The sequence below is a fragment of the Rutidosis leptorrhynchoides genome, chromosome 11, assembly GCF_046630445.1.
Source record: "Rutidosis leptorrhynchoides isolate AG116_Rl617_1_P2 chromosome 11, CSIRO_AGI_Rlap_v1, whole genome shotgun sequence".
NCBI lineage: Eukaryota > Viridiplantae > Streptophyta > Magnoliopsida > Asterales > Asteraceae > Rutidosis > Rutidosis leptorrhynchoides.
Window position 1 is genome coordinate 400,326,514 of NC_092343.1, and position 27,498 is coordinate 400,354,011.

Here is a 27,498-nt window from a genome sequence, read left to right on the forward strand (position 1 = left end):
ATTATCACGTCCACATAATTCATTCGAGGAATGTTTTGCTTGTGTCTATCTCGTCAAACATTTATAAAAACATTTCATGCATTAGCAGTTCAACATATATTTCAAAAAGCATTTAATAAAGCAGTTGTAAAAACAGCGCATGTATTCTCAGTCCCAAAAATGTAAAGAGTAAAAGGGAGCAAATGAACTCACCTGGAAGCTTCAGCAATAAATCACTGAGATATGACCAAAACTCGGAATGCAAGTAACCCTAGATTTTAACCTAGAGATACGCCTTGTCAATAACTATTCCTAAAAAGCTAAGTCGGCATGTCACATCATAATTACAATCCTAGTGCTCAAATTTAATGAGTTTGGAAATGTTCAAAAATAATGTTCATGTCCCGGAATTCCAAGCATATAATGTTTCACAAAATGGTAGACATTAGACCAAATGTCCTTAACTATTTACACCAATTCAGGAGTATAGTTTATTAAAAGACCCTAAAAAAATTAAAAAAAATAATACAATCTCATCCTATTAGTTCATTTCAGAACTTCAAGAATGCATTTTACAAGTTTAAGTAATAAAATACTACTTTCGTGTTTTTTTTTTAAATAAGTGTGAAGATAAAAACGATATCTATTTTTTTTTTTAAACATTCTTAAGACCTAAAACTTTGACTAACACATTTTGTTGGAACAAAATCTCTTGCCATTAATTATAAAAAAAATTCACAAAGTTAGCTTCGTACGTTTGTTTAATGGTTGACTTCCAATTGACCTTTCAACAAATAAAATTATATTAACGATCTTAAATTATTTTCAAAAATTCCAATTATTTTTACAGGGGTTCTCAACACTACAACGTTTTACTTTAAGATTTCATTTGACCTTTAAAGATTTCTAGATATTTTATATATATAATATATAATTTAATCAATAAAAATCTTCCTTAATGATCTCCATAAATAGAACACGAAAAAACAAAATCATAACTACATAATCGTATTCTAAAATAGTTGACCACTTGAAAATTTATAATTTTAAATAGTTAGTAACATATAAAATTTTCATAAATTAATTCGTCTCCTACATTTTTCAGTAAATTTTACAAGACACGTGATACAAGTGTTCAATCAACGTAGCAAAAAAAATTCATAAGTAAATCAAAACAACTCGAAAAAAAATAATGAATCCGGAGTCTAAAATTATTAATTTTCGAGTAGAATTTGAGTATGCAATAATATCTTACTAATAAAATCGATTATCATTTCAATCCAGTTAAAAAAAATAAATAAATAAAAAATTTAGTACAAAATTTTATTGATTTAACCAATCAAGTATGTAATCCACAAATCAAGAGCACTAATACGAATTTTAATCATAATATGACATGATTATAAATGAAATAAATAATAAAAAATTTGAGTTGATGATATACCTTACATTTGGAAGAAAGGCACGTAAAAGGTAGGAACATGACGTGATTAAACGCGATCTAACACCCGGATTTGATTTGATTCTTGCTAGGAGATGAAGAAGGAAAAAAATAAAAATAAAGATGATGATGGGGGAGAGTGTGCAGCCGTGAAGTGGAGAGAAAGAGGAGAAGAATAATTTCATTAAGTAAACTATAGAGTGGAAAATATATAAACGGGTAGTATAGTTGTTATGGAATTGAAGTTGAGAAGTTGTTTTTATATACACTAATATATTATAGTTGAACGGTAAAATAAAATAAAAATATGAGTGGGTATGGTAGTGTATATTTTGTCTAGTTATGGAATGCAAAATAACAATTAATTAGAAATAATTAGAAAGTGAGGTTGATTGAAAAAGATTAGATTCATGAACACACTGACTTTGGTGGTAATTTAAATTGAGTAGTGATATATATATATATATATATATATATATATATATATATATATATATATATATATATATATATATATATATATATATATATATATATATATATATATATATATATATATAATACTATAAAGATGAAAGATAGGAAATGAAAGAATGGTTGGAATTGTTGGCCATATGATCTTGAATGATTTTGTTTTGTCATAATAATCGACTTCTTCATTTCCAAGTATACGTAAAAACAAATATAGAAGCAAGGTAGGGTATGCTCCAATAATTAATTATTATTTTTTTTATAAATTGAGGAAAAGATGTAAAGTGTAGACATAATCGTTAGATAGACTTGGTGTATTTATTTCATTTGAGTCATTTAAAGGATCATGGCACACTACAAAAATATTTAAAGGAAGATATTGTTTGATTGATAAAATAAGAAAAGATAAAAAAAAAATTGAGATATAAAGTCACGGGTGATTGATTTAGGTAGCCACCTCAATTATAGTGACATAAATTATTATATTAGGTTTTTCTTTATCTAAAATACGATGCTCACATTAGGTGGTCCCAATAGTACCCAAATCACATAAACAGATATTTTTCATGGCCATCATCACAAAGCACATTCATACAACAAGATAATAATTATTATAGAAATCATTTATACATAGATTCATTTTAGTAACAACTTATTTTGTATAATCTTTTGCATTTTTAATTTTTAATGAGTTAATAACATTTTATAATTTCTAACACTTACATTTATAATTATATATATATATTTATGTATATATATATATATATATATATATATATATTGTTGTTTACAAACAATTGTTCGTGAATCTTCGGGAATAGTCGAGGTCTAATGCATTCATGAAAAATAGTTCAAACATTTTGAGATTTAATTAAATAGACTTCGCATATCGTGTCGAAACCATATTAAGATTAAGTTTATATTTGGTCGAAAATTTCCGGGTCGTCACAGAACCTAGTTGGCAACAAGTTGGGAATCCACAAAGGCTTGCAAATGCTCAATTTTTATTTCTTTGGCTATCCTAAGCCCCGCGAGCAGAGCTTCATATTCTGCCTCGTTGTTGGTCGTGTTGAAATCGAAGCGTAGCGCGTATGTGAACTCCTGTCCCTCTGGGTTAATTAACATAAGCCCTGCCCCTGAGCCATCAGAGCTAGAAGCTCTGTCGGTGAACAATTTCCATTCCTCTGTTTCGACAGACGGAGTGATAATTTGTGCGAAGATGGAGTCACACTCTTCGTTTGTGTTTATCGTTTCGGCCATGAAGTCTGCTAGCACTTGGGCCTTGATTGAGTGACGAGCTTGGAAATCGATGTCATGTTCCCCGAGTTCTATGGCCCATTTGGCCATTCGACCTGACTTTTCTGGCTTCATAAGTACATGCCTGATTTGCTTGTTAGTTAACAAAATGACAGGATGAGCTTGAAAGTACCTTCGTAGTTTCCTGGTGGTGTGAACTAAGGCGAGTGTGAGCTTTTCGAGCTCCGGGTAGTTACCATCTGCACCTTGTAGAACCCGACTTACGAAGTATATGGGGACCTATACCGTTTCTCGTTCTGCTACAAGTACCGCGCTGATGCATTCCTTGGAGGTTTCTAGGTAGAGATAGAGTGTTTCCCCTAGCTTTGGAGACGTGAGGGTTGGCAGATTAGCTATGTGTGCCTTCATATCTACAAAAGCTTGTTCCGCTTCTTCTGTCCATACTATCTTTTTCGCTCCCAAACATCCTTTTAAAATTTTAAGGAAAGCTAACTATTTCTCAGCACCCCTGGACAGAAAACGGCTTAATGACGCTAGCTTCCCATTTAAGCTCTGCATTTCTTTGACCGTGGTTGGAGTTTTGAGTTGTTGTAGCTTGTCCACTTTCTCTGGGTTTGCTAAGATTCCTTTCTTAGTGATGTAGTACCCCAGGAATCTTCCTTCTTCTGCCCCGAACGAGCACTTCTTGGGATTGAGCTTCATGTTGATTGTCCTAAGGTGTCGAAGGTTTCTTGAATAACTCTCAATAAAGTGCCTTCCTTGACGCTTTTGATTACCATATCGTCAACATAAGCTTCTAGGTTTCTTCCTAGCTGCTTACGGAAGACTTTGTATACCAGCCTTTGGTATGTAGTTCCGGTGTTCTTTAGTCCGAAGGGCATCTTCTTATAGCAATAGATCCTCTTGCTTGTGAAGAATGATGTCTTTTCTTCGTCCTCTTCGGCTATTTGAATCTGATGGTAACCTTTGTAAGCATCAAGAAAACACTTATATTTGTATCCTGTTAGGGATTCCACCTTCCAATCAATTTCTGGCAGAGGGTAGCAATCCTTCGGACAACCTTTATTGATATTCGTAAAATCAATACACATTCTCCAGCCTCCGCCTGAATTTTTTACCATGACAGGATTCGCAACCCAAGTAGGATATTTTTCTTCTCGAATTATACCAGCTTGGAGTAATTCCTCTACCTCTTTACAAGCAGCCTCATCCCTTTCATTAGCGAGGTTTCTTTTCTTCTAATATATCGGCTCTAGGTGCTTATATTCATTAAGCTTATGCTCTGTGTAGAACATTGTTCCATTGATGAGCGTTCGAGGGATGCCGATCATATCTCCGTATTCCCAAGCGAAGATATCGATGTTGGCATGTAGCAACTTACGAAGCCTCCTCTTCATTTCCATAGGTAGGGAACCTCCGATAGTTACTTGTTGCTCGGGGAACAGAGGGTTGATGGAGATTTTCTCTTCACTCGGATCTTCCTCTCTAGTCTCGAGGATACATTCCCCTGGCCTTTCCTCCATTTCCCTGATAGCCATGATCACCTTCTCCAGATCATAAGTTGAAGCTAGGGTACCGATCCCTTCGGGTGTGTAAAACTTCACCAATTGGTGTACAGTAGGTACAATTATTCCCATTTTCATCATGGCCACTCTTCCTAGCAAAATGTTATGCTGCGAGGTGGACCAGACTACTACGAAGTCAAGTGTTTCGGTCCTAGATAACGGTGGCTCTATGATGGTGAAATCAAGGTCTATCTCTCCGATAGGCCAACATCTTTCTCCGGAGAATCCGAATAGAGGTACCCTTGGTGGACTTAGGCGATCTTTGATGGAAGGGATGAGTTGATCGAAGCAATGTTCATACATGATGTCGCATGCGCTACCACTATCTAAGTAAACTCGGTGCACTTCTCTCTCGAAGATTCGGCCATTGACTGTGATAGGCTTGTCGGAGGGAGTGATGGTATTGAGTGCTGGGAAGGAGATCTCTTCCCAATCTATCACCCCAATCTTTCTCTCCCTTTTGTAGGTTCTTAGCTTCTCGACGGCGAAGCATTCTATGACCATTAATATAGCATTGTCTGTGATCGGCCTTTTTTCTTCGGGCTTGGCCTCTTGCTTGGGTACCTTCGGGTTGCGTATGCCTTTTACTAGGTGTGACAATTTCCCAGATCTGACTGCCTCCTCTATGGCCTGCCTCAGCTGTATGCAGTCGTTTGTCTCATGCCCGAAATCATTGTGGAAGTCACAAAATTTGCTTGTATCCCTCAGCTTTGCTTTGTTGTTCAGCTTTGGTGGAGCTTTAAAGGCTTAGGTAGTCCTTTAGGTAGCGAGAATTTCCTTAGGTGACTTTATCAAAGTCCCGAGGATACCGGAGGTGTTTTCTCTTCTGTAGGGGAGAATCTGTTCCGCTCGTTCTTTCTTCTGGACTTATCTTCGCGGTGACTCGCTTTCTCTTTTCGTTTAAAACTCTGAGATTCTTCATATACGAAGCTATTGGCAGTGTCTTTAGCGTCTAACTAAACATATGCCTTGTCTTGCAAAGCTTCATAAGTGTCGGGTAGATCTCGACTAAGATGCTCCACCAACGCTCGGGTCCTACAGCCGTATAGGAGTCCCGAGATTCTTTGTGACTCCGGGAGTCCTGGGATCTGTTGAGTCTCGTCCGTATACCGACCAAAAAAAGCTCTCGAAGCATCGTTATCTTTTTGCTTGATAATGTGGGCAGCAACGTGATTCTTCTTGTGTTTCTTTTGCTGACTGAATTTTGACCTAAAAAGACGTTTAAGGTCCTCGAAACTTGAGATGGAATCATTCGCCAAAGAGTCGAACTAGATCCTTGCATCGCTTTTAAGCACATATGAGAATGCATGGCAAGCTACGGCCATGTCCCATCTCGACATTCGAGCTGCACCTTCGAAGATATTTATAAAATCTTCAGGGTCGTCCTTTGCCTCATAATATCCCAGGTGGGAAGGTATCTTCATTCCGATGGGTAGCGGGTGGTTTTGTATCAAAGATATGAAGGGAGTCTTCTGGCTCTTCCAGGACTGGTTCGCGCATCTGCTAGCTTTTTCATTAGCTTCGTGGTGAAGGTTGTTTACTGCAGGGATACCTCCGACATACACATTTTAATAGGGTAAGCTAACCCACTGATTCCCTTCGTTCCATACTTGAGACCCCTCCGACAACGAAGCGTTTTGATGATTTATCACAGGAACTATTCCTGTGGCTGGTAAGATAGCGCTGGTGTTGGGCATGTTCTGCGAAACAATGGGGAAGGGGCTCCCGAAGGTATACTGCTGTGTAATCGGTCCTCCGGAGTTGCTCAACGGGATGCTGGTAGTAATCATTGAATGAGCTGGCTGAGAGAGCACCGGCTGAGGAATGATGTTTGAAGGGATTGCTGGTTGTGAGTTTGGGGGCTGACTGGTAAGAGGGAGACTTCTCGCTGGCCTCGCCTCCATTTCCATTTCTTCGCCGACATCCTCGCTGTCGTACGTGAGGATTCGTCGACTGTGCAAATGCCCCTCTTCTCGTAACTTTTTGATGACGACGCATATGTTATCATAGTTGTTGAGTATGAAAGTTTTGTCGATTAACGGTGGTGGTTCAGAATCACTCCGATCTGTGGTGGTGGTTCAGAATCACTCCGATCTGTGGTTATTGGCATAGCGAGAGTGATAGGCATTCGTTTCCTGTTTCACGTTGGTCTACCTCAGATGGTAAAGAGAAACCGGGTGGTGGGTGATCAGGATCTGCCATGATCTTGTGTTTTTCTCAAACAAAGTGAATATTGATGTGGTGTCCCACGGATGGCGCCAATTGTTTGTACAATTCTTAGCAACCCTTGTTAAGGGAACAAGGATATTGAGATCTGATCACTAAGCGGATGATATTACAGGGTATGATAATGAATGTATGCTTGTTGGCGATGCCCCGAAGGTAGTACGAAGGTATCGTACTTTACGCCACCAAGATACGAAGGTAACTCATGGAGAGTATTATGTGTGAGTAATTGTGACTTAAAGCGAATGCCGACTCCAGAGATCATGTTCTCCTTTTATAGGGTTAGGCAATAGCTCTATCACCAGCTTTCTAGGTGGGATCAGTCTCCAATGCGATCTTTGATGAGACAAAGGGGACTTTCCCTTCGGCCGACTGCAATTCATGCTGGTTCAAGAAAGATATCATGCGACATTCCTCTTTTGTCATTTGGATGCTAGCGGAAGCGAGTTTGGTCAACCCGCTTATTTCTCTCCTTCAGCCTAGGCAATCTTGTGACTTTAGGATAAGTCTTTGTCCATTGGTAACCGTGATCCCTTCGTCACCACGTTTCTTCGTTACCGTTGCTTCTATAACGAATGTGGTTTCTTACCAATTCTGAATATTAGGATTATATTTTGGGAGCATTCTTCTTTTATCATTTGGGCGCCATTATTTGAGTTTGAGGATATCCCGCTCATAGTTTGTATTTGACATATGTGTTCTTGTGATCCAAACTTATGTCATCTACCCTCATTAGGCGTGATATCTCCATTAGCTTATCTTCGTTTATTATCTTGACGGGGAGATACACTATCGCTAACAAACTTATTAAACCAAACTTGTCACATGAGTTATAAACCGATTACACCAACAATTCAATATCTTTAAGTGGGATATTTAGGGGAGTAGACATCTTATTTTTGTTTTACAATACAATGAAATGAATTGGAGCTTGGGAAAGAAAGACAGGTTTATTGTCAGATATATACATCGAAAAGTGTTTTTCACTAGTTGTAATTTATATTAGAAAAAATAATACTCCCTCCGTTCTAAATTTATTGTCACCAGACAAAAAACACATAGTTTAAGAAAAAGTACCTGACACATGTATTTTTCTGTTAACTTTTCAGTTTTACCCCTTAATTTTTACCCATTTTTTTGTCTTACATGTATAAAGTAGGGACAGAAAAAAAATTTATCACATTATTCTTTTTCATTTATGGAAGTGGACAATTAATTTGAAACATTCAAAAAGAAAAAGATGGACAATAAATATGGGACGGAGGGAGTAATATTTGTTGAACCAAGTACTACTTGATCATTAAATATTAAATATTAGAACTAAAAAATATCATTTACATCGAAAACTGTTATTCATTGACTTCTGAATTGTGTGCTAGTAGGTATCAATCGGCATTAGCGTCTCAATCTGTCTTAGCGTTTTAATGCTACTTGCATCATTTTTAAATCACCAAGTAGTTGTTAGCGTAATTAAATAGTTTGATTAACAAAGTAATTTATGGATCATCTGCAATAAGTTTCTTATCCCTGTCCCAATGGTTTAGGTATGAACATGTTATTTCTAAATTATTTGTATGATAATTCATTTAGTTATTACTCCCTCCGTCCCAATTTAATAGTCTACAAACAAAAGGGCACACAGTTTTAGGAAGGGAGATGATTCGTACACCACATCTATTTTGCCATACACCACTAAATAAATTTTTTGGACATTTTTACTCTTCTTTTTGTTCACCACCAACTCCCCTTAACTTCTCAAAGGAAGGGTAAAACTGTCTAAATAATTGTTTTGGTGGTGTATGGCAAAAATAAGGTGGTGTACGAATCAACTCCCTTTTAGGAAATCCCACTAACTTCATTTATCCACCAATGAAATATTTTCTCTCTCCAGATCCACCAATCAAATATCCTCTTTCCTTTCTATTTATGGAAGTTGACTATTAATTTGGGACATCCCAAAATGGAAAAACAGGACTATCTAATTGGGACGGAGGTAGTACTTTATATTCATTTCGGGTATTATATGCATGATATATATATATATATATATATATATATATATATATGGGCAGGATCATTGGTGAAGTAAGCAATCGGGGGAAGCGGGGGAAGAAAAAAAAAATTCTGTTTTTTTTTTTTTGGAATTTTTTTTCAGGCATCAAGATAACACGAAAATATGAACATTTAAAAAAGACACTTCGTGATGAATGTTATTATTTAGGCGGGAAAACAATTGACAAAAATAACATTCAAGATAATATTGATCGTGAAAAATGTTAACGTTTTTTTTTTCATGTTTTGTGAAGTAAAATTTAGCCCGATTTAGTGTTTAGGGTTTAGGGTTTGGTGTTTTGGGTTTAGTCCCCAAACCCAAAACCTCAAACCCTAAACCCTAAACCCTAAACTCTAAACCGTTCGTGTTAAAAACTCAATCTAAATCCTAATTCTAAACCCTCACTACTGGAAAAATGATTTATCCGGACGATAAATCCAGACGGTAAATCGTCCCAGAAACTCTTCCCGGACGACATATCGTCCCTGAAGAGTCGTCCAGGAAAGTTCGTCCCAGAAATTTTTTCCGGACGACAAGTTTTTTTCCCCGGACGAAAGATGGGGCCCACGTTGACTTTCAACGCTTGCCTTTCTGGACGATATTTCCAGACGACACTTGGAGACGACTTGTCGTCCCGAAAGGTTTAATATTAAAATAATATTATATTTTTATTAATAAGTATTTAATGATAACAGAAAATAGAAAATAATCCCGGACGACTAGTCTTCCGGAAAGGGGTCTGATGCTTCTGCAGCCATATTCGGACCTGCAGTTTTCCAGCCGTACGAAACAACACATTTCGCATATCAAAACCTTCTGCATAAATACGATTATAGTTTCACAAAATACCACAATAACATTAAATAAATGTATCCAGACGCCTATTACAATAATTATCCAAATATTTTAAAATCCGGAAAACTACCAAATCAACTAATATCATTTACAAAATATAACTTAACATTAAACACACCCAACAAAAGCATAATTGTCTTCAAACACAGCCAACAAATTACAAATCGCCAAATCCATCATCATACAAACCTTCATCATTGTTATGGCTCGGGCGCGGAGTATTGGAATTGGAAGTACCGGTAGTATACTCAAAATTTGGTAGAATATCGGGAGGGACTACAAAATTATTAAAAGCAAAGATTCGTTCAATTTGATTTGCCGTGTAGTATGGTTCCATTGGTAGTTGTCTACTCCGACCGGTAGACAATGAAGATGCGAAATTAGATGCCGACTTTGGTAAATTCGGCCCCACTCCGTGTCGGTGTCTGGTTCGATCACTCAAAATTTCTTCCATGATATCGGTCTCGTCTCTTCCCAGTTGTTCCTTTAGCAATTCCTTCATTTTTGTATATATATATATATATATATATATATATATATATATATATATATATATATATATATATATATATATATATATATATATATATATATATATATATATATATATATATATATTCGGGACTTATATATACACATATATACTTATATATATACATATATACTAATATATATATATATATATATGTATATATATATATATATATATATATATATATATATATATTTCGGGACTTATATATATACACCATTTGACTTATACTTATATTTATATTTATAAGCAGTACACAAAAATCTATGAAAATATATTACTTACGTAGTTCTGTTTTGGTTTGAAATCCTTAGTCTACCCGGTTCCGTCCTTGGGTTTGTTCAAGAGCTTGTAATTTTTTATAGGACCGATTTCCGGACCGATCTTTATCTTATTCTCGTTCTACAAACACACACAAAGATAACTTAAATGTATATAAATCAAATAACATATTTTCTAACATTTTATCATTTATGTAAAACATTGAAAACAAGGAGGTTTAAGTAATTTACCAAATGTTTAACTATCGATTTGCTACCATGCAAACTGTGGTATTGGACTTTAGACCGGTTTTTTGCATTTTGCTCACAACGCTTTTGGTATTCTTCGTTAAGCATCAAGTCAACAAAAGTATTCCAGAGTTCGGCTTCAACGTCCGGTGGTGGGTGGGAATGAACAAAGTCAATATCATTAGGCAATTGACTTCAGATGTTTTTGAAATAACCTTGTTGTTCACTTTTTATGTTTTTCCATCTATCCCCCGCTATCTTGTTAACAACAGCTCGGACTAGATGTTCTTTATCCGATTCTAGCCAAGGTTCAATTTTAAAGAAATTCTACGATATAAAGTAATAGATATATTAGAAGATTATATATAAGAAACGCATATATATATATATATATATATATATATATATATATATATATATATATATATATATATATATATATATATATATATATATATGTATATATATGTATATATATATATATGTATATATATATATATATATATATATATATATATATATATATATATATATATATATATATATATATATATGCATTATATATATAAAGTATATATGTATGTATATGTATATGTATAAGTACTAATTAATTAAACTTTCGCGGATATCAATCCAAACTAATTCTTTTGAAGGTCTTGGCACATCCGCCCAACACTCGTAATGTTTCGGGAACTTCGGGGACCTAACAACACTAGATATCAAACTAACAAACATTGAACTATTGGGGACTATCGAATTAATGGTATTCCACTTAAAATCAAAGTCAATATCTAGTCGTCCTTGAGCATCGTACATTTTTCGTAAACCTATGTTTTTTGATTTTCCCCGTTTACCCCGTGTATTAGGTTGGGTCCGTTATATTGGCCATCGGCCCCCACACCGATCATTAGGAAAATGAGAGCAAAGAAATTCATCTGCATAAATATAAATAAAGTGAATAGAACAATGATATATACATATACGTTTATACATATACATATATATACATACATAAATATAATGTATATATATATATATATATATACATTAAACTATAGTTTTTTATAACGACCATATATATAGTCGTTAAAAAAACTATAGTTTAATGTATATATTTATGCATATATGATATATATATATATATATATATATATATATATATATATATATATATATATATATATATGTGTGTGTGTGTGTGTGTGTGTGTGTGTAGAGAGAGAGATGTATACATCTATATATATACATTATATATATGTATGTGTGTGTGTGTGTGTATACATATACATATATTTCATGCGGAAAATTTAAAAAGACATTCATAGAAATAACATTCATAAAAATATCAAACATTTGATTACAACAACAAGCGTTTTTTGATAAATGACAAGAATTACACATCAATAATCATCATCAGCACTAGAGTAAGCTTCGAAATTTGGGGATTTAGCTCATCGTCAGCCACCACATCATCATCATCATCATCATCACATATGTCATGAGGAAGGGAAAAAGGGTCTAAATCACAAATGTCATCATCATCATCATCATCATCATCATCATCATCATCATTAACGTCATGTGTTGGTGGATTAAACTGAATTGGTATTGATTCTCCGGGTACACTCATACTTGTATAAGTCATATTATCTAAATTAGCATCAAGGATAAGATTGGATGAATTGGTTTCGTGTACAACATCCCGTATGGTGTCTTCGATAATGTTTCTATCCCGGAGTTTTCAATGATGTACCTCATGAACGACCTTCCAGCTGCTAGAGGTTTTGGAAGGATCGTCGACGTAAAAGACTTGTTAAGCTTATGTTGCAAAAATGTGTTGATCATCTTGGTACCACTCATCTTTCGTGTCAATACTAGTTATGTTATTCACTTTAACTGTACGTTTACAGTTTCGGGTGTTCTCAGTCTTGAACCACCGGCATCTGAATAACACAACACTAAATGCACCACCATAATGCAACTCAACAATATCTTCCAACCGACTTTAATACTTAGCGACAGGAGCACCGACATCTGCGAGTGTTGCAATTCCATTATTTTGTGTTGTGCGTCGATCATCGTGATTGCTAACCACAAACTTGACACCATTCACATTGCAGGCACTATAATGGCTTGAGGTACCCACCGGTCCTTCAGCTAGACAGATCAATTCATCGCTATACTTTGATCCGTCAACTGACCGTAGTTCACGTATCTATTAAAAAATAAAAAATATATATATAAAGTTTGAATAAAAATAGTTATCAAATGTAAATTTTATATATATATATATATATATATATATATATATATATATATATATATATATATATAATGAGTTTACCTGGTTGGTAAACCAACTAGAAAAATTTGTTTTCATGTCCATATTGGGGTTCTCTGCTTTAAACTGACTGTAAATGTTCAAAAAGAATTGTTAGTATGATCAACGTTTACACAGTTAAGTCATTATAAATTCATATTTTAGTAACATGACTTACTTTTTGTATTCGTCGATGTCTGAACAATTGTCGAGTACATACCAGTGAAGTTTATCCTGAATATCCCGGGCCAGAGATTTGAACACACCTTTACTGATAAATTTACATAACGATTTGAACACACGAATCTCACATGACCTAATTGCCCAATCTGCATATCTGTCAGGACGATTAAATCTCGTCTGTATACTTTCAAGAGACATTGAACATGCAGTTAATGCTTCATCGGCAACGTACCCCTCAGCTATACAACCTTCAGGCTTAGCTTTATTTCTAACATAATTTTTTTAGTTTTTTCATGTATCTCTCAGTTGGATACATCCACCTCATGTAAACAAGCCCTCCATATATAGCCTCTTCCGGTAAATGCATCACTAAATGAATCATTATATAAAAAAAGCGGGAGGATAAATTAACTAGAGAGTACATAACAGTTTAATCAATTGTTTTTGAGCTTTCAACATGCCTGCCACCATTAACTCTCGAGCACAAATTTGCTTAAAGAATGCGCATAGCCGCATTATTGGTGTAGAGATAGTTTCGTCCAAAAATGCGTTAACTCCGACCGGTAATAATCGTTGCATCATGATATGGCAATCATGAGATTTCATGTTCGTAATGTTGGTATTATCCTTGTTCACTTTATGCCTGAAGTTTGATCCAAACCCATCTGGAAGTTTTACTTCTTTAATGAATTTACAAAAACTTACCCTGTCTTCGGGTTTTAAAGAGTATTTGGGAAGAGGTTTGAAGAATTGCCCATATTTTTTACCTTTGGTTTTAGGTTTGAGCCACAAATCTTTTCGAATTCCTAATTTTTCCAAGTCAACTCATGCATTGTGAGTGTCTTTGTACTTGTCATTCATTAATAAGGTACCTAAAATAGCCTTCAACACATTCTTTTCAATATGCATGACATCCAAGTTGTGTTGCAGTGGAAGATATTTCCAATACTCAAGTTCCCGTAAAAAAAAAAATTTAGTCCAGTTGTGACGACACTTAGGGGGACGTTTTCTTTTTCATCAACATTTGTATGATTTTTTCCGGGATTACCAACTGGCAACAAATCTATAAGTTAGTTTTCGATATCAGCTACTTTGAACTTTCTAGGTTTAGAGGTATGATCAACCTTACCATTGAATTCTAAGCTTTCTCTGTATGGGTGATTCGATTCAAGGTTCGGTCTGTGACTGACAAAAACAAGCGTTGCTTTCATTTAAAAATACATGTTTGTAACTGAGTCATGTGTAACAACTCCTTCGGACCATAAAATCTTCAGTTCATCAACTAAAGGCCTCAAGTAAACATCAATATCTTTTCCAAGTGATTTAGGACTAGGAATTAACAGAGTCAACATGAGAGAACTTTCTTTCATACATATCCACGGCGACGTATTGTACGTTATCAATATTAATGGCTACATGCTGTAAGGATTATTTATGTTGCCGAATGGATTGAAACCATCAGCATCCAACCCTAGTCGAATGTTTCTGTGTTCACGTGCAAAATTCGGATATCTATTGTCAAATTCTTTCCAAGATCGACCATTTACTGGATGACGCATCTTACCCTCTTCATTGCACCGCCTAGTAGCATGCCAAGTCATATCCTTTGCAGTGTATCTGGAACTATACAAACGTTTTAGTCTTGGAAATAATGCAAAACTTTATTAGGAACTTTCTTCCCCGTTGTGCGTTCATCTTTCCATCTACTCTCGTTACATATTGGACAGTTTTCCCAATCTCGGTATTCTTTATAAAATAAACAACAATCATTCTTACAAGCATGTATCGCTTCATACCCTAAACCGATCTTTCTCATCCACTTCCTAGTTTCGAAAATGATTTCGGAATTATGTTATTTGGGGGATGTGATTGTATGAGTAATTCTAACAATTGGTCGAATGAAGTATTCGTCCATTTGTTCAAGACCTTAATGTGTGTTAACTTGGCTAAAAACTCTAATGAGGACAACTTGCTACCAGGATATAGCTCAGTTTGGGTGGAGTCAATTAAATCCTCAAGACCAGTTGCGGTCGTGTCATTCATAGTCTCATTGTCATTCGGACCTTCTTCCGCAAAATTAGGAACTTCCTCCAACTGAATATCGTGCAAGAAATTTCTTAGAGGGTCCGTTGTGTTGTGTACTTCGGGTGGTTGTGGTAGTTCACCGTGATGCCGCCACATAGTATAAGAGGGTTCAAACCCATTTTTAATTATATGGTCTTCTATATGTTTAGGTTTAAGAAAAACCGTAATACCAAAATGTTTACATGGGCAACTACACTTACCGTGCGAATCCAAATTGTTTTTACACCTCCCAATAAATTCATTAAGACCAATGATAAAGTCAGGATTAAATGAATGTCGTATAGTAGTCCAACTCTTATCAATCGTCATAGATATTCCTTAATTAAATCAAGTTTAAAACAACAAAAACTTTAAAATTAAAAACACTTGATATATGTATAATCAAAGCCGGGTGGTCCAACTATGGAAGGTAACCTAACCCACACTCTGAATGTTTTGTCTCAACTATGGATGCGTACAACTAATTTACTAGTTAGAAAAAATTCGGCAGCATTTCCCCTAAACTCCCCAAATATGTCGTATTAAACGCATATTTGTAGGAGTAAAGGGAAAATGTGTACCAAAATTTTCGTAACTAGAAAATGCGTTATACGCATCCACATCCTAAAAGAGACAAAACACACAGAAAGCAGTCCCAAAAAGGGGACCTTCCAAAGTTAATTTCTAATAAATTAACCTTGGACGGGTATTCTATAGGATTGATTAATTTCGAACCTAAGGTATAACTATTTCAAAATTAACCACTAAACCTAACAATGTTCATAAATCAATAAGCATAAACATAAACATAAACATAAACAATAACATTTATACTTATACAATGTTTATAAAACAATAATTTTCTAATTTACTATCTAAATATATACTTAATTTTCTAATTAAAAAAATACATAACTAAACATAATCAAAATACATAACTAAACATAACTTAATTTTCAGTTTATATTAATTAAAAATTATTAATTTTCAACATACATAACTAAACATAATCATCATACATAAGCAAATTAACCCCGTAATTTCGACATACATAAGCAAATTAACAAACTAAGCATGAAATTCATGAGCCTAAATATAATCACACACAACAATCTTCAAAACATAAGCCCAAAAATTCGAATTTAATAGAAATAACTCAAAGCACCAAACTTTATTTTTTAAAAATAAACGAAGAACATACCTTTGTTAGTGTTTTAGGAGTAAGATTAGGTTGGATTAGGTTGAATTTGGTTGCATTTGGGTCGAAAAAGCTCAAAATCGCCGGACCTCTTTTAGATTTGGGAGTTATTTTTTTATTGATAAAGTGAAGAAGAGCCGACTGCTGCTGCACAGTTTTTTGTTAAATTATTTTTCCGGACGACTCATCCCGGACGACTTGTCGTCTGGGAAAGTGGTGGAGGGAAGCGAAAAAATACGGCGCCAGTTTTTCGTGAATTATTTCATGATTTTTAATTTATGTTTATTTATTAATAAAATCTATATAATTACTTAAGTAATTAATTAAAAATTACTTAGAAATAATTTTTAAATTCTTAAATATTATTATTAATTACTTTTAAATTATAAAATTATTTTTAATAACTTAAAAAATTACTATTACTTACTTTTAAAATTACTTTTAATTACTTATATAATTAATTAAAAATTACTTTTAATCACTTAAATATTTTTTTAATTACTTATAAATTATATAAATTAAATCCTAATTAAACCCTAATTAAATCCTAATATAACCATACATAAACCCTAATTAAATCTTAAATAAACCCCTAAACCCTAATTAAACCCTAGCTAATTAAATCCTAATTAAACTCTAAACGATCCAGTCTGGCGGGAAACTTTAGGTGGGATATCTTGGGCGGGAAAACGTATGGTGGCTTTTGGGCGGGAAAATTCTTCTATATAATAACCCCACTAATCACAACACTATGTGACTGCAACAATATGAATCAAGATTACCAGTTTGGTCCAGAAGAAACTTTTGTTATGAAATTTTGTCGAACTTGTGGTTCAAAGATGGTGGTCAAAACTTGCTTGACGGATGATTACAAGTACGGTCGACGATATTATGGTTGTGATGGTAGGCCCGGGTGCTTGATGCATGAGCGTTGTAGAAGGCGACAAATTTGGATTGATCCGCTCTGGTCTGATAGGGCGCTCGAAGTGATACCAGAATTGTTAAGGTCCAAAAGAGCTCTAGAACGTTTACTCAAAACCGCAAAGCGTCAATCAAAAATGTTGAAACTGATGTTAATTTCTAGTTTTGTAGCATTTGTGTTGTGTTTCATTTTCAAGTAACTGATGTAATTTCTTTTTGAAGCATTGTGTTGTAGTTTGGAAGTTCCATTTAATGGTAGAAATATCTAATTAATATATGTGTTTCAGTTTCTAATTAATATATGTGATTCAGTTTCTAATTCAAGCTTCAACCCTAATTAAGAGGCTGTAGACAATGTGAACTCACTTAGAAACCTCAAAACATTAATGATGTTAATGAAATACGATCTACAAGTCGTGATGTAAGAGATCAAGAAATACTAGATAGAAACATTCATGACCAACTTTGAAATAATGTCGCTTAAAGTGATACCAGAATTGTTAAGGTCCAATAGTTTATAGTTAACAATTATGTGTTATATTATATGCCATAAACACTAAACACTATTTAAACCCTATTAATTATACTCTATACCCTAAACCCTAATTAACCCATAATTTAACCCTAATTCACATTCATCTACTACACTAACATCCGATAACGACGTTAACGATGTTAATGCACAGAGATTCTTTATTGATTAAAGATGTGAAAGAGAGATGCTTTATTTAAAGTTGTATTCAACGGAGATTCTTTATTGATCAAAGCTGTGAAACAGAGATGCTTTATTTAAAGCTGTATTCAACATAGATTCTTTATTGATCAAAGCTGTGAAACAGAGATGCTTTGTTTAAAGCTGTATTCAACATAGATTCTTTATTGATCAAAGTTGTGAAACAGAGATGCTTTATTTAAAGATGTATTGAACATAGATTCTTTACTTATTAAAGCTGTGAAACAGAGATGCTTTATTTAAAGCTGTATTCAACAGAGATTCTTTATTGATTAAAGCTGTGAAAGAGAGATGCTTTATTTAAAGCTGTATTCAATAGAGATTCTTTAAGTAAAGCTGTTTTCAACACCTGTATTCTTCCTCTATAAATACAACCCCTCAATTCTCAACAAATCACACCTCATACACCTATTTCTTAGTTTACTAAACTTCCCACATTCAAGTTCAAAATGAGTCAAATGTCTGTTATGCTACAAGTTAACTACGGTGGTGAATTCGACCGAGAGGTCAAGAATTACTCTGGTGGTGAGCAACGGGGGTATTGTTTAAACATCTGAAATTATCAATTGTCCGATCTGCTAGCATTTCTCAAAGTAGATATACCTGTTGACCACACACAAGTATGGTTTTTCAAAGAGTTCGACAAGCCGGCCACTCTTCTTGAAGAGGAAGAAGACTGGAATGAGCTTGTTGGTAGAGCAGTGACCCGTAATGAAACAATTAAGGTGTACATCGAATTTCGGGACGACAACGAATACGTTGTATATTCTGATGAAGAGGACTATGTACCTTCCAGGCCACAATACGACACGGATGGCAAGTTCTTTTCGGATGATTCGTATGACAAGTTCCCTTCGTATGATTCTGATGATTTCTAGATGTTTAAGTTGTATTCTCGTTGTGATTGTGTTAGTCATGTTTGTGTTTAGCCATGTTTGTGTTTAGCCATGCTTGTGTTTAGTTTCAATAAAAATGTAACCGTGTTTGGTGTTTTAATAAAAGTGATGTTAAAAAAATAATCTTTTATAATTAGTAATAATAATAATAATAATAATAATAATAATAATAATAATATTAATAAATTTAATAATAACAATACACCATTACAATACACCGACACATAACACCGTTTCAATACATCGACACATAACACTGTTACATAACAACATTACATTACACATTTACATAACAACGTTACATAACACCGTTACGTACACCGACACATAAACACCGTTACGTACACCGACACATAAACACCGTTACATTAGGGCGGGAAATATTTGGGTGGGAAACATTTATGCAGGAATTCTTGGTGGCAGTTTGTGTCTACTTAAAGAGTACCCATACACACTCTTTTCATCCGTATCTACCCATTCAAGTATCTCTATCTCTATCTCTACAATCACATTATGAATCAACCAAAAAATAATAGACCTATTAGTGAAGGTCGAGAAGTCACTCTACAAGATTTTCCAGATATTGACCATGAATTCAGAAGAATGGGTTGGCTTCCTTTCCTTATGCTTCATAAGTTCTTTTTTCCTGCACTCGTGCATCAATTCTATTCCAACTTTGAATTCACTAATATAAGTAGTGAGGTTTCAAATCTATGACTGGCAACACGAGTATACTCTTGAACAATTTGGTATGCTATTGGGCGTACCATTTGAAAGTAAAAATATCTATTTTTCCAGTGAAGACCTCGAAGCTCTTCCTCAGGACATTCCAAAATATGACATGACCATACTTGTGTGTCGTACTGCGGTTCCATACAGGACCGTAGAACGTTCAGGCATCCTTGACGAATATCTTCGTCAGAGAAATATTGCTACAAGAAATGCAATTATTAGGAGTAACATGTACCACCGTGAATCAAATATCACTCGATTGTCAATGACTGAAGCATGTCTTCACTGGAGCATAACTCACAACATCCAAGTAAATATTGCTCATTTTGGTCGTTCCAGAATGAATCAACCTCGTTATGCATAAACAAGACCTCATCTTCCGTACGGAGCATTTCTGAACCGTGTATTTGCTAGTATTGGTGTGGTTGAAGGTCTGGTGGGACGACGTCCGATAACCACGTTACCTATCGATCGGTCCTTTGTTTCTGAAACATCGGCACATCGCGCTCATGTTCTGAAAGTTCGTCCACTAAATCGGATGCTCGTAGTCATCCTCGTCGTCGTTATTAGTGTGTTTCAATACCAGTAACTTTGTAGTCGTGTGCTTGAAGTGTGTTTAATTCAGTAAGTGTGTTTAATTTTAGTAAGTGTGTTTAATTTTAGTCGTGTGCTTGAAGGATATGTAGGACGACGTCTGATAAGTACTTTACCTATCGTTGAAGTGTGTTTAATTCGGTAACTTTGTATTATAGTAATTTAATGTTTGTCGTTTGTTGTGTTTAATTCAAAAAAATCCGTTTGTCTACTTAAATATTTCTCTTTATATATAATAATCGATTTATCTACTTAAAATCCGTTTTCATTCAAAAAAATGACAATAACATAACAATTTCATTCAACATAACTAATAAAAACGATACAAATTAATAATACACAAATAAAAACGATACAAATAATACCCAATAAAAACGATACAAATACAAGCGATATAAATACAAACGATACACAAATACAAACGATACAAATAATACCCAAGTTAACTAACTAACTTAACAAAAAGTTAAAAAAGTTTTTTCATCTTCCAAAACTAAATAAAGAGAAATGCGACCAGAACACCAACTCAGGGTTTCTTTTATACTGTTCCACTGATCGTCGGTACGGAGATATGTGGCGGACAATTTCGGAACGCAGTCATCTTCATAAAACAAGACGTCCGTGTGTTCGAACGGAACATTTTCTTTCAAAAAGGTTAAAAGCTCCTCTAAACCAACGTCGCGAACGTCAATGTTTTTTAATGTAGCTTTTGAACCACGCGTATAATCGTAAACTTTCATTTCATTACGGAATTCACTTCCGTAATACACTTCGATTGAGACAATCATCGGCGAAAGGGTCACCATTTTGAGTTTGGAAGTATGATAATGTAGTTTAAGTGGATATATGGTGTTAGATATGTGTTAGATATGTGTTGATGATGGAGTATAAGTAGGCAGATCGATTAGTCGTCCCTAAAGCCTTTCCAGACGACAAATCGTCCATAAAGCCTTTCTAGACGACAAATCGTCCGGGGAAAAAACGAGCGAAACTTTCCATTTTTTAGAGCCAATTTTCACCAGTCAATAATTGATTATTATCTTTCCGGATGACAGTGGGTCGTCTAGGAAAATTCGGTCAAACATTTCAGAAAAAAGCGAACAGAAAAAGGAGATTCTTTTGTCCATTAGTGGCTTTTCGCGGACGACTTATGTCGTCCGGAAAAGGTCTGTCCGGAAAAATCATTTTTCTAGTAGTGCCTAAATCTAAACTCTAAACCTTAAATTTCTAAACCCTAATATCTAAACCCTATAAACCCTAACATCTAAACCCTAATATCTAAAACCTCAACATACGCTCGAAAAACACGATAATTGTTACACATTACTTCTTCGAGCGTTTTCTCGCCAAAATAAAAACATTTATCACAAAGTGTCTTTATTAAATGTTCATATTTTCATCCAATCTATAATGTTCGTGAACAAAGTTTTTTCAAAAAACGAAAAATAAATGTTGCTTCCCCCAATTGGTTACTTCCCCCTTGATCCTATATATATATTGTAACACCCCAGCTTAACATGACCACAATATTGTCCGCTATGCCCGCAGGCGCACGGCTTTTTCTTGGCGACCACACACGATAAGCACTTTCCCAGGAGGTCACCCATCCTGGTAGCGCTCTCGCCCGAGCACGCTTAACCATAACGTACTCGCACTTTTACTCAGCCTGTGATCCCAAAACGCGTTGTGTCATTTAAGCGTGGGTATTACCTTATAATTCCATGATCACTCATGTATGTGGGCGATGTGGGATTTGCCTAGGGTGTTACATTCACCCCCCTCAGGGACTCATCGTCCTCGATGAGGTTTGCCCCACCACCCCCAACGGCACATGAGTGGCTCTGATACCATTCTGTAACACCCCAGCTTAACATGACCACAATATTGTCCGCTTTGCCCGCAGGCGCACGGCTTTTTCTTGGCGACCACACACGATAAGCACTTTCCCAGGAGGTCACCCATCCTGGTAGCGTTCTCGCCCGAGCACGCTTAACCATAACGTACTCGCACTTTTACTCAGCCTGTGATCCCAAAACGCGTTGTGCCATTTAAGCGTGGGTATTACCTTATAATTCCATGATCACTCATGTATGTGGGCGATGTGGGATTTGCCTAGGGTGTTACATATATATATATATATATATATATATATATATATATATATATATATATATATATATATATATATATATATATATATATATATATATAGTAGCAGGATCAAGAGGGAAGTAACCATTCGGGAGGAAGCGGGGGGAAGCAAAAACTTTTTTTTTTTTCGTTTTTTGAAAAAACTTTGTTCACGAACATTATAGATGAGATGAAAATATGAACATTTAGTAGAGACACTTTGTGATAAATGTTTTTATTTTAGCGGGAAAACGCTCGAAGAAGTAATATATAACAATTATCGTGTTTTTCGAGCGTATTTTGAGATTTTAGCTATTGGGGTTTAGATATTAGGGTTTATAGGGTTTAGATATTAGGGTTTAGAAATTTAGGGTTTAGGGTTTAGATTTAGGGTTTAGATTTAGGATTTAGATTGAGTTTTTAACACGAACGGTTTAGAGTTTAGGGTTTAGGGTTTAGGGTTTGGTACCCAAAACACCAAACCCTAAACCCTAAACTCTAAATCGGGCTAAATTTTACTTCACAAAACATGAAAAAAAAACGTTCATATTCTTCACGAACAATATTATCTTGAATGTTATTTTTGTCGATCGTTTTCCCGCCTAAATAATAACATTCATCACGAAGTGTCTCTTCTAAATGTTCATATTTTCGTGTGATCTTGATGCCGAAAAAAAAAAATTTCAAAAAAAACGAAAACAAATTTTTTTTTGCTTCCCCCCGCTTCCCTCCGATTGGTTACTTCCCCATTGATCCTGCCCCTATATATATATATATATATATATATATATATATATATATATATATATATATATATATATATATATATATATATATACATATATATAGTTTCTATTAAAATCCTATAATGATGATTTCATTATTAGGCTAATTTTTTTGTTAAAAATAAATCAAAAAATAAAAGAAAAAAATCTAAGAATGGTGGGTGATGTCATTAATCTAAATAATTTTGAATTAAAATAAATATATTATAATTAATAATTAATATATTAATATAATCTTCTGTATATATAAACAAGAAATACATCGACTGATTTGTGGGCGCTAAACCCTAAACAAGAAATGCAGAGATACGCGGCTTTATCTAGGTGTTTCAGATCGTCGTCTACGTTTATTACGATTTTGCTGATGCGGATGCACCACCGTTTCTTTTGGAAGACGTTGTGTAAGTTGTTTCTTGTGACTAATCGGTCGTAAATTGATATTTCAATAATTGTACCCCTTATCAGTTGGCACATTGTAGGTATCTCGTAATTAACTAATTGTTGTTACTTGCTTTTGACAAGGGATAGAATTATATTTTGTATGACATCTCGCTGAGCATCATGTGGTATTTTTACAATTGATGAAATTGTGTCTTTTTTCTTACATATTGCATGTAATCGATATTATAGGTGAACTTTTCAATTGCCATGATTTGACATGATTATAGGTCCCCTGGAAAAGAGCATGTAATGGTTGTTATAAATCACGAGTTTGTTCTTTGGCCATCATGCTTCTGATGGAAGGTCTCTTACGGTAACACGATATACGATTTTATAGTTTACTTTATCGTAACAAGAAAGGTTTGGATTAATCCAAATACAGATAGTAATGAGGAAAGTTGATCCTTTTGTGTTGCTACTGAAACCAGACACAAGACACGGGTATGTTTGCATATTCAAGATGATTATTTATGTATTGGATTCTAAAATTGAATGTTTTTTTTTTATTTGAAGAAAAAAATCTAAGCTCTTAAAGTGATGTCATTAATTTAAATATACTTATTTTTTTATTTCCCGTTTTTCGGGAAAAAAAATTCACTCTTATTAATTATTAATTATTTTTATATTATTATTCAAATTCAAATATGAGTTCTCTTTACGAGATTAATTATGTTATATATGTATGCGATTAGCGTTTAAACTCACTTGATACCTAAAATATATCATTAAACTGTTTTATTTAAACAAACACGTGGTTCCACGGGTCATTTCACTGGTATATATATATATTATATATATAATATTTGATATGGCCCTCCACCAGAAGAACCTAATGGCAGGCTGGCTACGTTATATATATATATATACATATACATATACTTGATACCAATTCTTATTCTTTTCCTGCTAAATATGAGTTACACTACCTCTTCCGCTCCCACTTTGTCCGGTACTGAAATGCATCAGTTTCAGTCATTGATTGAGGATGACAGTGATTGCGATACGAATCAAGGTGAATTTTACATTAACCCTCCGTCAGCATCACATATCCATAAAATTTCAGATAATACAGCTGATGGTGACCGCATAGTGTCGGTTCCAGCTGCTGACGCACCGAACATAAATAATGTTCGAGACTACCGAACAGGGGACCGGATAGTGTCGGTTCCAGATAGTACAATTGATGACGTCAACAACTGGAATTCTTCAAGGTCAACGCCTGGATTATCACGCATAGGTCCACATAAGGGTTCAGAAACAGGTGATGTTGAGGCCAAAACTAATGCTGAAAAGTCAGCACCTACGATCACGGACGTTGGTCATCGAAATAATTCCGATGTTATTCAATCTAGTGAAGTATCCGGTTACAAAGATAATAATCGAGCAGATAATTATCAGAGTATTAGTTTGATTGGAAGAAAATTCAAGGAGGGCAATCTAACTGCATACTATGTCGAGAAAGATGATCAGAACAATTATTATTGAACTTAAATCATGCGCCAATTGAATCTAAAATTTGAACTTCAGCTTTTGTTGTTTTCTACTTCATAATGTAATTTAAACTTCAACTTTTTTGGTTTCTAAATTCCAGTTTACTGTAGACTACTGAAAATATAATAAGTTTTCAATAAAAAGATCTTTTTTTTTTTTTTTGAAAGGCAAGAATTTTATTACGAAACGGAACGAAATACAAACTAGCAAGAAGCTAGCAAAATACACCGAAACCACGAGCAAAACACACCTCTAAAGCAAAAACGATCAAACTAACCCCGCGACAAATTTAGAATAAATCACGACCAAGAAGCCAAACTATCTCGACAACCACTACATTTTAACCAAAATAACGAAGAATTCCAAATCGACAACAACTACTGCATGATTCGAAGTCCAAAACAAAGCCTCTTATGTGCCCGAGTCCGAGTCTGAGTATGAGCATGAGCATGAGCATGAGCAGTCATCAAGATCTTCCTCGTCCACATTCGAGTTCTTCATTAAATTATCGAGAATAACTCTGTCAAGCCACGTAAGTTTCTCACGATATTTTTTACGTTTCAATTGTTTTCTTTCTAGAACGAAATTAATAAAATGTTGTTTAATCAGAGGCTTGAATATCTTTTTCTTACATCGAAAACGATACACTGAGCTAGGCCCATCTCGAGGAACACCATTCGGAACATTCAACTCACGAGACACATTATCAACATTAATAAGCCTCGAATTAAAAAAGCCCGCCTCCGTAATATTGTCACTAGGCTCAAATAAATTGGACTGCTTCTCATTTACAAGACCATTATCAAAAGAATATAAAGAGGTTGCTGGAACATTACTTTCTTCAAAGGGTCCCATTGAATTATTATTGTCATTATTGTTATTGTTATTGTTATTAAAACCATTTATATTTATATCCCGTGAAAGATTGCAAATATTTTGATTTATTAAATTAGGCACTGACCCTACAGTGTCACTTGACTCCTTGGAATATTCAAATAGATTGTCACGCGTGCCGCCTTCTTCTTCGGGAAGCAAAACTTCATCTTTGTGATTCGCGAATTTAATTCCAAGGTTAATGTCACTCAACCTTTGAGCTTCTTCCATCTTCGGGACTGCACCGGGAAACATAGCCGGAGCAGAATCCATGGCCGGAGGTACAACAATTGGAACAGAACAATGATCTTTGCTCTTATATTCTACATCAGACTCGATACTAACCTCTGGAAGACTTTGATCTTCATTGGATCTCGAAAGAGACCTTACCGTAGCACTGACTCCATGAGACTTAGCCGGAGATACCTCACCTTCTTCGATATCCGTTGCCGAAGAACAAACCGTTGAGCTAGCATGCGACTTTTTATTATTCCCGTCATCAGATGATCCTTTTTTCCGACCAAAATGTACGATTCTTTTCCCATCGAGCCACTATCCTCAACAACATTTTTCATACCGTCTCTATCAACGACATCAAACGTTTTGTTGTTCACCTCAACCAAAGACCAGGAGAACCGCTCGTTTTTATAGCTAAACACCAAGTTGTGATTACTTACAGACTTAGGGAGGTTAAACTCGAAACACTTACCGTCGACTTTTATTTCGATACGATTATTAATCGGGAACCGGAGATCCTTGGTGTTTTGATTATTACCTGTAAGTGTGTCTACAAATGATCTCCCTTCCCATTTTAATGATTTAGATGAAACTTGGTTGCAAGTAGGAGCTCGTAAGTCCACTCTTTCAGTATTATTCGACATGCCTATACCATCATATTTTGGGTGACTAGCAGCCTCCATTTTTCTCTCCATAGCTTTGAAAGCTCGAATCCACCTTCCGTTTATTTGAATGGTGTTAAGTACCTTTGTAAAGCACTCATCATCGTCAATGCCCTCGAATCTTATAAAACCAAAGCGCTGGCCACTCGACAGTTTCTTACGAGCAAGGTACACGTCCTTAAGAGTCCCGTAGCTCTTAAAAACTCTCCAAAGATCGATTCGAGACCACGTATCCGGAAAGTTGAAAATCAAAAACGACGATAGGCGATTATCACACAACACTTGTTACCCGAATATCCATTCGACTTCAACATGGAGAAAACATTCTCGCCCTTCCTCTCGACCATTGG